This window comes from Lepeophtheirus salmonis, chromosome 6 (genome assembly GCF_016086655.4).
Source record: "Lepeophtheirus salmonis chromosome 6, UVic_Lsal_1.4, whole genome shotgun sequence".
NCBI classification, from domain to species: domain Eukaryota; kingdom Metazoa; phylum Arthropoda; class Copepoda; order Siphonostomatoida; family Caligidae; genus Lepeophtheirus; species Lepeophtheirus salmonis.
The window spans coordinates 26,769,663-26,781,867 of record NC_052136.2 but is presented as its reverse complement, the minus strand read 5'-3'; positions in this window follow the sequence as shown (position 1 = coordinate 26,781,867).

The window sequence follows — 12,205 nt, the reverse complement described above, 5'->3', positions numbered from 1 at the left end:
ACAGCCAAGGGTTTTCCTCCAAGGCAGTCACATAGTCTTGCATAGGTCCTCATGGACTTGAGGGGATTGGCCTGGGCTGTTTCCTAGCCCTCATACAGATACAGTTTGGCCTTTTTGACAAAACCCATCATCCTCTCCAACATTTGGGCTTGCTGACGGCGTAGACAGTGGTCCTGAAGACGCCCAACTGCTTGAAGGTAGCGAATGGAAATTTGTCGAGCATATGAGTTGCTCAAAAATTCATGAATGGTAGGAGTTGGGTTGAGCGGTTTACTCTGAAACTATTAAGCAACTTTTTGACTAAGTATTTCTTTTTTGTATGTTTGTTGAATAAAATGGTTTATATACTAATTGAAGAGCGGGTCCATTTATTCTGAGTCAAGTTCAAGTCATCAGTATCCGTCCCACCTTCATTAATAAAAAGGTAAACATGAAAAAAAGAAAACAATTTTGTTAGTTGTTTATGAAATTTCCTTATTCAAAATAAGGAAACAGAGTCAGTACCGGAATCGTCCATAAAGATAGTATCATAATCGGAACCAGCTGAAAATTGGGTATCGGTACATCCCTAATACGAAATACTCAGTTTTACGTACTTACTAAAACTGTGAATTTATCTTTCGATTAATGAGAAATACGAATTTTTACAAGGGAGGAGGAATTACACAAGAAAATTGAATATAGATGAATTTAGTAGGAAAGGAAGTTCACTACACACGAATTAAATAATAATGACAACAGTGAAATAAAAGAAAATTACTTCTTCAGATTACCAATTCCAAAAAATTGGCCCGCTAAAAAATACTTCCGATTTATATAAACTTTTCATACCTATCAGTATTCAAGATCATAATTTATCCCCCCCCCCCATTTATATCGCCTTTTTCCTTCGAATCAATTTAGGTCTGACTCGTGTTAGCCAATTCAGGGGTATCTTCATAGCTGGAGGGGTTGTAGCCCCCCAAAAATCCAAATTTTCGAGAAAAAAAAATTGTTTTCTATTGAACAGCTGTGAATTTTAGAATTTTGCATCCAAAAAATTAATTTTTTTGTGAAAAGTTATGAATTTTTGATTTTTTTTTCCAAATAGAGTAATTTTTTGAGAGAATTGGAAAAATTTTGTCATTTTTTTCCAAGAAATTTAAAATTTAATGTTTTTGTACAAAAATTTTATCATTTTATGAAAAAATATGAATTTTTAATTTTTTTTTGCAAATAATGTATTTTGAAATTTTTCCAAAAATTAATTTTTTTTTAACATCTGTGAGTTTTTACATTTTTTTTCTAAGAATGTTAAAATTTAATTTTTGAATTTTGTTGTCGAAAAATTTAGTATTTTATGGAAAGTTATTAATTTTTGATTTTTTTTTTCAAAAAATGTCATATTTTTAAAATTTTTTTCAAAATAATTTAATTTTTCGTGAAGATCTATAAATTTTTGTAACTTTTAAAAAAAAAAGTTTAAAATTTAATTTTTATTTTTTTTGTCCAAAGAATTTAATATTTAATGAAAAGTTAAAGATTTTTGAATTATATTTTTTTGCAATAAATTAAATTTTTGTGAAAAGTGATGGTTTTTTTAATTTGTTTTCTAATAACTTTAATATTTGAAATTTTTTTTCCAAATGATTTAATTTTTCGTTAACACTTGTGAATTTTCTAATTTTTAAAAATTTAATTTTTGAATTGTTTTTCCTCAAAATTTAAGTTTTGAATTTTCTGTGAAAAGCTATGGATTTAAGAAAAAAAAAAAAAAATTTCCAAATCCAAATACCAAGCTTCCCTCCCTCGAAAAAAAAAAATATGTATATTTGGTAACTTGTCCCTAAACTGTTTTGTATTCTGAAATAACGTAGTTGCTTATGCCTCGCTTAATATGCGCAATGAGCATTCTTACGTCACAAGCAAACCCCATATTCTTTCCCCCACAAAAAACATGATATTAATTTGTCGAATTACAGTTATCATTATTATGTTTCTTCTTAAAATACAGTCTAGTGTAAATGCTAAATATGTCTTAAGCATCTAAGTCACTTAATCCCCTCGAGAGGGAGAGATAAAGAGATAGAAGTCGGCTCAAGTGATTACAAGAAGTATGACTTATAAGTGTACTTACATACTTGGGCTTACTAGTTATATTTTTCTTTCTTAAACGAGAAAAGCAGAAAAGGTTAATTTGAACATGAGTGTTCTTACATATATTAATGATGTTTATATCTACAGTAATACCTTGCAATACGAGTGCAATTCACTCCTGGACGGAGCTCGTAAGTCAAAGTAATTTAATGTATATGAAATACACAGGAAATTGACGCATAACCCATTTCAAACACCAAAGATTTTGTAAAGTATGATAATAAATTATAAAAAACTATATATTAAGGCTGTGGTTCTGAATTGGGGATATGCGTACCCCTTGGAGTACTTGGAGGCACTCAAGGGGGTACTTGAGATTTTGAAATAATATTTTACAAGTGGTCCATAAATTAAGGGCGTCTGCAAAGCGTGGGCTGTAGGAATTTTTTGTTTTATACTAGAAAATGTACTATTTTTTTTTTTTTTTTTTTAAACGTAATATTTGAAATTTAATTTAATTTTCTATGAAAGCTATGGAGTTTTAAATTTTTCTCCAAAAAATTGAGTATTTTTTGAATTTTGAGTATTATTGAGTAAAAAAATAATTTTTTTGAGAACAGCTATAAATTTAGCATTTTTTAATTTTTAAACTTAATTTTTTCTACAATAGATATGGATTTGGAATTTTTTTTTGTGAATAGGTGTAGATTGTGAAATTTTTCTATAAATGATTTTAATTTTTTTGTTCAATTCAAATTAATTTTTTGACAATAGATATGGATTTTTGAAATATTTTTTGTAAATGGCATAGATTTAAAAAAAAAAAAATCAAAAAAATTATTATTTAAAAAAATTTCCAAAAAATTTTAATTTTTGAATTGGTTTTTTGATAAAAAATCCAAAAACCAAGACTTCTCCAAAATCTAATTATGCCGACTAAAAATGCTTTGTGCTGGTATGGGGTACTTGGGTTAAATATATATTTTTACAAAAGATGTTGAGAATCCCTGTATTAAGGTATACAATTATGTAATGTAGTTGTTATTGAGTTTGTTCATACCATGGATAATTTTGCAATGGGGGTGGAGTGTGAGGGATTGTCTTTTAAGTATATAATTTCTATACTTAGACTTAAAACTTTTGTTTACTATTTATGATATAAACTTCCAAATAAAGAGGTTGCTGAATAAATATTGGTAAAGTTCCGATTGTTAAAAATTTACAGGATTGAAATTACCAGATTAAAAATCAAGTAGATACCAGGTTAAGAATAAATTTTTATAATTATATTACTAGTATCTTGTCTGTCGTATATTATTTTAAATAACTTATGATGAATAAAATGTTTTATCGTCGTAATCATACGAAGAAAAAAAAATAGTAAAAAGTGGATATTTCTCCCATTTTACCTGTTTTAGTACTAATAATATTGGTACAGGGATGCCCTTAAATGAGCGGGTCCTATGCAAAACGAAGTGCACACGGCCTAAATTATAAATGTAGCAGAACAAAATTGTTAGCTTGAGAAGATTCCTGATCGTACTTATATCTTTTTTTATGATACCACAAATGACGTCACTATATTCGGTTGGGTGTCCGTGGAAATTATATATTGGGGCTGGGAGAACACGGTTTAAAAGAAAAAAACCAATTCTGTACTCCATTTCAAAAAAGAAAAAAAAAAATCCTTCCCCATGGATGTTTTAAAATTTTGACATTTAAAAAAAAAAATTCCTCAACGTTTTCAATTTTAAAGTTTAAAATTTTTTGTTCCATATGGAATTTTTTCTTTGTCAAGGCCAAAAATTCCTTCATTATTATTTGGAGGGAGGGGTGGGGGTGGGGGAGCTAAATCCAAAGCCCTCCCCTGCAAACGTCTCTAATAATGTACTGTCTGGAACTTTTTCTTCTCTTCGTAGGATTGTAACTTGTACATTACTCTAATTTGTTTGTCCAATTTCGAATACAGCTATTTTGGAAAAGTTGTCATGTGATAAAAACATTCCCTATGCATAATTTAATTTTCTTTCCATGTCATTTTGTAAAATTTTTACAGAGAATACAGTATGTATTCTCTGCAAAAAATATATATAAAAAAACTCGTATCTCCAAGTATTACTGTTTATATGTGATGTAATGTTTCATGTGAGAGCAGTTGTATTGTTGTTATTTTATCCATTAATTATACAGTCAACGACTTAACTCTCAACACCTGGTTTCCTTCCTCGCTGCAGCTCCTACTGGACTATTGAATATAGATAGTCACTTTTGAAAAATACTTTCTGTAGCAAAATAAAATAATAAGTAATTATTATCTATATATTAAATGTCGATTTAAATGTGTGAGTTTGTCCTTCAATGACAGTCAAACCAAACTAATAATATTTGAAATTTTTTTACAAAAAAAAAAAAAAATTACACTAATACAAAATTTAATATTTGAAATAACATTTCCAAAAATATAACTTTCTATGAGTAACTATGAATTTATGATATTTGAAATTATATTTTCAAAAATTTAATTTTTCAATAATGTTTTTAACATAAAGTATAATTGCTGTGAGTAATTATGAGCTTTTGATTTGTTTTTCCATAAAATGTAATGGTTGAATTTTTTTTTATCAAACAATTCAATATTTGAATATTTTCTTTCAAACAATTCAATATTTGAAAATTAAAAAAAAAAAAAATAATTTTTGGAATTTAATTTTTGAAATGTTTGCAAAAAAAATAATGTTGGTTGAATAGCTGTGGTCTTGTTAAACTTTTTACACTTTTTTTTTTTTTTTGTAAATAATTGTGGATTTGTGAATTTTTTTTTTCCAAAAAATTTAATATTTAAATTTTTTTTCCAAAAATATCATTTCTAAAAAATATGTTTTGCATAAAATATGAAACTATGAATTTTTGTAATTTTTTTCAAAAAATTTAATATTATAAATTTTTTTCCAAATATTTTCTGTTTTTTCTAAACAGCTCTGAATTTTGAAATTTTTTACTCTGTAATTTTTTGAAAATAGCTATAGTTTTGTGAATTTATTGTCTATAAAAATTAATTTTGCGTGAATAACTATGGATAATTGATTTTTTCTAGGAAAAATTTAATATTTGAAATTTAATTTCATAATTTTTTTTCAAAAAATTTAAGTTTTTCAAAGAAACTCTGGATGTTTGAGAAAAAAAAAATCCCAAAAATTTAATTTCTAGAGAATAATTTATAGGTTTTTGGTGAGTAGCTATGAATTTTTGGAAATTTTTCTGCGAAAAAATTAATATTTGAAATGTTTTTCCTAAAAATTTTATTTTTTGAGAATAGCTATAGATTTTGGTAATTTTTTGTGAATAACTGTAGATTTAGAAATTTTTTTCATTAATTTTTAAATTAATATAGTTATTAATATGATTGGTAATTGTATGAATTTTTCATTGAACATATTAAATACAAGTTCAGTCAATTTGATCTTGCGGGATTTGAACTTTAAATCGAATTTAAGTTGGTGAGGCTTGTTCTTAAACAGCTAATCCCTTCTCACAACGTGTACAATTATACATTGTTCTTTAAAAATAATTTTTACGTCATGACGTCTCAGTTTTTTTTATGATCAGTGTAAACAAATTACCAATTTTTATCAGGTTCAGTTAACCTTAAAAACCGCAGCTACTAAAGACTGTATCACTTTTTTGAATTAATATAAACAATGGTACTTATATCAACGGATACCTTTATTATAATATCGTAATATTGAAAAAAGTATTCCAGTTTGCTTGTATGTTATCGCCACACACATATAGAAAGTTTATTAGCCAAAAATCTCACTTATTGTAAGCATCCCCATTTCCCTAGTATTCCATAAGACCTTTTTTTTAGAAAAGAAATCCAAAATATTTCTTTTTAGAAAAGAAATCCAAAATATTTCTTTTTAGAAAAGAAATCCTAAATATTTCTTTTTAGAAAACATATCCTTCAATTGATTATGAGGGGCCCTAATTTTCTAAAATTCTCCGCTTTTGGGGCCACCCCTGAGTACCCCCATGAAAAATTTCCTATCGCCACCACCAGGAACAGGACCGATACTTGGGTGGGGGATAAGAAAAGACAGGAAATGGAGGCTTGACCTCTCCAAAGGAAGGTTACTATAAGTGACTTAAGTATTATTTTTAGGGACTTGAGATTTATGGGGACATCATTTGTATTGCTATTAATGAATATTGATCTAATCATAAAAAACATCAGATATGACATGGACTTATTGCTAGATATTTTACTTGAATTGTAATATTAAGATTCGATTCGATTACGACTCGTATCAAAGGGCTTAGACTCGACTTGTTAATTTTCCTACAAACTTTTAACATGATTCAGACTTTGTTATAAATAACTTGAACGAACCTCATAGTAGTATTTTCGGTTGTTAATTTGATATTTGATTTACAACACAGATGTTGTGATAAAATTCACGTGAGAAACAGAATGATAAAATCCTTCACCTTTATTTTTCCACATGGAAATGTAATATTTGTGTATTTTTTTTATCATTTTAAGTTTGATTAGTTGAGTTTGTTTCAAACGAAAATATCCCATTAATCAAAAATATTCCAACAGCTTTGGTTAGAGACAATAAGCTATTGATTAATTACTATATACATAATTATTGGGGCTGGTACGGTAGAGGGCTGTACTACGGTTCGGTTCGGTACGTTTTTAAGTTCGGTGCGGTACGACGGTACTATGTATATTATCACATATGAAATATTTTGATGTTTTAAAATTTGTTTTTTTTTTTAAATTTATAAACTTCTTTAAGCCCATAAGCATAACCGTAAGCATCCTTTTATATAAGAAATAATTTATGTATTTGTTTATAAAAAAAATAATGACTAAAAATTGATATAATATATCCCAGTTGACAAAAACCAACCCATGGAACGGTAAATAGATTTTCCAATCGCTTTTTTTTTTAAAGGGGTAAAATATATTTGTACCAGATAATAAATTATTAAAGAATAAAATAGTAAAAATCAAAAGCAAAAATTCCTTTATTCCTTTATATTCCCCCCCCACCACCACACTGCGGGCATCCCTGGAAGGACTGGCAGTCTCAAGCACCTGTACTAAGTCTGGATTTGACCAAATAAATATAGATTAACAAAACAGTATTTAGAAGTTCTGCCTTCTAAATTAAATAATAATGAAAGCAACTTTAGAAACTACAAAATTTGGTTTGTTTTGAAACTACAAAATGTCCTTTCCGATTTCTAGGAGATATTTATTACAACTCGAGCTATGTACATACATTCCTGGTAGGGGTATCTCCAAAACTTGAGTGTTGTTTTGTCTGTGAGTGTATATATAATTTCAGAAAGAAGTCGTTTGAAATTTGTTTCACTTTGTTCAACAGCCATTAAAGCATTTTCGACGACTCCATTCTACATATATATATATATATATATGTAGAAGTTCATAAAAATCTAATAAATTAAGCGAAAAGTACATAAAAAGACATGAGGGGTTAATTGCTTTAGAATAAAGCCTTGACATGTGAATGTAAACAAAATGACTGTCTTGTTTTGGAAAAAAAATACTCTATGAAAAAGGAAAAGATTTACTACTTAAGTATATACATACATATTGGATGACAAGATGAAACGCTTCCCTCGGGAGGTTTTTACTATTTTTTTGACAGAGGTGGCGACATACAAAAGCGTCCACATAGGGTAGGCTAGAGTGGGTGTATCACCTCCAAAATTAAGGAATTTTTGCTTTGAACTAGAAATTCTGTTGGTCATTTCATTTTTGAATTTTGTTTTCCAAAAATTAAACCAAAAGATTTATATTTCAATTTTTTTTTTGACAGATTTAATTTTTTGAATTAAAAAAAAATAAATTATATAAAATCTGTCAAATATAATTTTTTTGTAAACAGCTATGGATTTTTGAAATTTCTTTCCAAAAAAAATGATATTTGAAGTTTTTATTCAAAAAAAATTTAATCTATTGTAAACAGCTGTTGATATTTAATTTTTTTTTCTAAAGTATTTAATATTCTAATTTTTGTTCTAAAAATTTAATTTTCTGTGAATAGCTTTGTTTTTTTAATTTTTTTTCTAAAAAATTTAAGTTTTTGCAAACAGCTCTGGATTTTAGAATATTCGTGAATAACTGTAAGTTTTTGAAATTTTTTTCAAAAAGTTTAATATTATAAATGTCAAAAAAAAGGGGTCAGGTGGACGCTCCCGATAGCCAAATGGTACTTTTTAACTATTATTGAAAATATTAAAGAATTGGAGTCAGTATCGCTAATTTTAACTAGAATCGCATCGGAATCGGCAATTTAAAAAAAAATCGTCCCATAACTAAATATATCTTAAAAAATGAACATTTTAAGTAGATAAATCAGACATAAAAAGAAGGGTGAAAATGACGTTTCCTTCTTTTTAACGTAAGATCTCTTCAGTATACGATATATTATATTATTTTTCTTAAAACAAAGATCTCCAAACGAATGTTTTTGATCCTTGAAGAAGAAAGAAAAGGAAATGAGACTTATTTTGTTGAGAAAACGCATTTACATGTAGTAGTTAATTACCTTCTCCTGAATAGGAAAAAAGCGACAAGGAAAAGATACTTTTCTCACTAAGGAAATAAATGTCAAATAGTCTTATAAGTAAAATATATGAATGTATTAAGTTGAACTACTTTGTAGGTCTCCACAGTATGTTGAAAATGGGAAAAATATAATAATATTATTCTAAATAGAATGGTAGGTACTAAAAGAACTGTGATTTAAAAAAAAAAAAAAATATATATATATATTATGAAACGAAGTAAGGAAAAAAAAGTTGTATTTAAGTACATTTAAGAAAAATCTAAAGAAGATTAGAAAATAAGAAAATTTGTACGTACTTACTATGGGCAATAAAAAACAAAGATATAATTGGTGGACTCTAAACTTTTTTTTTATAGGGTAATTTACATAAATGGACAATGATGTTGTTCAATATTTAAAATTATTTAGTTTAATTCCATTTTTAAAAAATATAGATAAATATTTCGATGCTAAGTACTAAGGATTTTTCTCCTTAAATTTATGGGGCTTATACTTGAGGTTGATCCAGCTACTAAGTTGAGCTACAAGGTGTCAAGTTTCGTGTCAGATCACGGGCTAGAATATGATTATCCATTTAATAAAGGTAATCCAATATATATGTACTCAAAAAGGATGATTTATTGTCCTCGAACGTAACAGCTCTATGAGCCGGCTCTTTGAAGTGAACCCACCAATCAGGAATGAGTTCAGAGAGTACACAAGGAATTTTGCTTTTTAATTATAAAAAAATTCGTCGGGATGATACAATTAATAAATATGTTATGGAAAAATTACACAAAAATCGAAATTAAAAACAAATTTAAAATGAAGAGTTACCAAATTTGGTATGACATTTCAGTATCTTTACTAATGAGATCCTCAGCTGCTGAACAAATAAAGCATAGTCTTTTTATATAATCACAAAAAAAAAAAAAAAAATAAAGGTTTTGATTCATTTGCTTTTCATTATCTAATGTTAAATATTCAGCTGAAAGAAAATATTATTTTCTTTTTATAGAAGCATAAAAATGTCATTCCACTAATCATTTTTGTTATAATATTCACTTTTTTTAGTATCCAACAACTCATAAAAAATCATTTTGATACATCATCACACTTTGCCCAAGTGTCAACCCTAGTTCAAATCGTATAAATACTCCCTAAACAGTAAGTAACAGTATTACAAACGTTGTTAACATCATGAAGTCATTATCCCTTCTCTTCCTCTTAGTGCTTGCAGTGTCCTGGAATGTCCGCAGTGCCGTAGCTGCAGGTGACAATGGAGTTACTTACAACCTCTGCATTACATCAGAGGACTGTAACGAAAATGAAGTCTGCCTTCCGTTCTCACAAGAGTTTTCTGACCTTAAAATCTGCCGGATCAAAAAGCTTGATTAACAAACGCCGACTTATATCCAACCGACATTTCTGCTCTTCCGACCATTGATGTCTATATAAGTTAATTGTAATAATGAATCCAAGTTGTTATCATGTATTTATCAAGCATCATGTAATAAAGTCTATTAAAATTTAACTGCAATCAATCATTTGTGTTCAAAAAATAGGGTGCTTTCTTTTTTTTTGTTATAAAGGGCTGCATTAATATAAGAAGATTCAGGGATTATTTTTGACATTCTGGTTCCGCCATCCTTTGTGCATAAACAAACTATTATAAAGATTTCGTTATCTCGTCATCATGAGAGAGCAAATAGACCAAAGGGACTGGGACTGGATCTCAGATATCTTCCATGCTGAAGTTAAAGTGGCGAGAATTATGGACATTTTGAAGTGCTCAAGAAGCCTGATTTTCAAGCTAGCCATGATGAAAAATGACAGGAAGACCTCTCCAAGAAAGCAGGAAGTGAATGCACAATTTAAGTGGGATTAGTTTCTGTCCAGCTTGGAGAAGAAGATCAAGGAGGACCCAATCGATGAATTGCCTTGTCAAAAATTTCGTCGTGGCTCCTAGGACAATTAGACGGGGTGTGAAGTGCAACTTGGGACTATGGGATATTTCCTCATACACAAGCACCCCAAATCACTTTCTGAAAGAGGTCATGAGGCTTGAGAGTCCTCTTTGCTACCCAAACCAACTCATGAGTTATCATTTTGGCAATGTTAGAAAAAAGAAACCGTAAAGAAAAATGAAACCCCTGTCAATTTGAACAATGCTTATGTGAAGAAATGTGAAGCTGTCATGACGTTTCATTAGATCCACTCTTAGAGATAAAAAACAAATTAATGGGTTTTACTCGTACTCTCTATTAAAAATGTATCCCTCTACTACCTAGTTTTAATATCTATGAGTCCTTAATTTGTATTTGGAATATGTTATTATTAAAGAAGGGATCTGTGATTTAGTTCATTATCTAATAAGTCGTGTTAACATGTCTCTCTAAAAGAAGAATTCTCGCTTACTTTTACTATAAATTGATTTAAAAATTGATAATAAAATAAATATATATAGATTGAAATATATTTTGTACATATATTCTACAAATCTAGTCAGTGAAGAAGGATTTTCAGATCATATTACATTGATTTTATTCAAATATTACAATTTATCCTTGGTATAAAGTATTATTTAATGCAGGTGTTAGGTGTAACTTATTTTTAAACCATTTGATGGAGTTTATTCAAGATTTATTGATTATAAATATGGTCATGTCCCAAGATGGCGTCTCCTTGAATTATGATGCAATATATGACGTCAGTGAAAATGACCTATATATTTTATCTTTATCAGTGGGTGTAGGAGTTGTAGCCTCCCCTCCCCCCAATTTTAGGAATTTTTGCTTTTTATTACAAAGTGTACTATTTGAAAAAAAATTCAAAAAAAAAATTAACTTTTTGTTGACAGTCTTGTTATTCCCCCCCCAAATGGACGTCAGGCAGTAAGGGCATGATTGCGGAGAAGTTGGCAGTAGTGGAGCCTATCCGAGTTGAAGAAATCAGGGCTATTCTGATCGCAGTCGCATCCCGATATTCTGTCTTCTTCGTTAAGATTCTATGTGCGCAACATTCTATCATTGTCTAGATAAAAACTTAAATTCTTGCGCTGTTTAATGCACAATTATAGAAGAAGTTAAAAAGATATTCCGGAGCTACAGAGTAATTATAGTTTTATCCTTTTATTTAAATATTATGTAACTATGGCTCAACAATTTTTGGGGATGTCTGACTTTGTTATAGGGAATTAACTTTAAACTAGAATGTGTAGTTATATATATATAATTATATGTAACTTCTTTAAATAAATAACGTCATTAAAAAATTACTCTCAAGGTTTTTTTTCTAAATGCTAAATTCTTTATTTCACAGACAATACACGGATACAATTCAGTATAAAAATATTCACATGATTAAATATTATAGAGGAACAATTTGAGTAATTAATTATTTATTTTTCATCCTGATATTATTTCAAAGGATAAGGAGATTAATTCCATTCCTTGCTTAATGGTTCACCTTCTGCGAAGGTTGACACATCTTGATATCCATGACAGTTTGTCCTTCAATTTCTTTGCAAACAAATCCTTGAC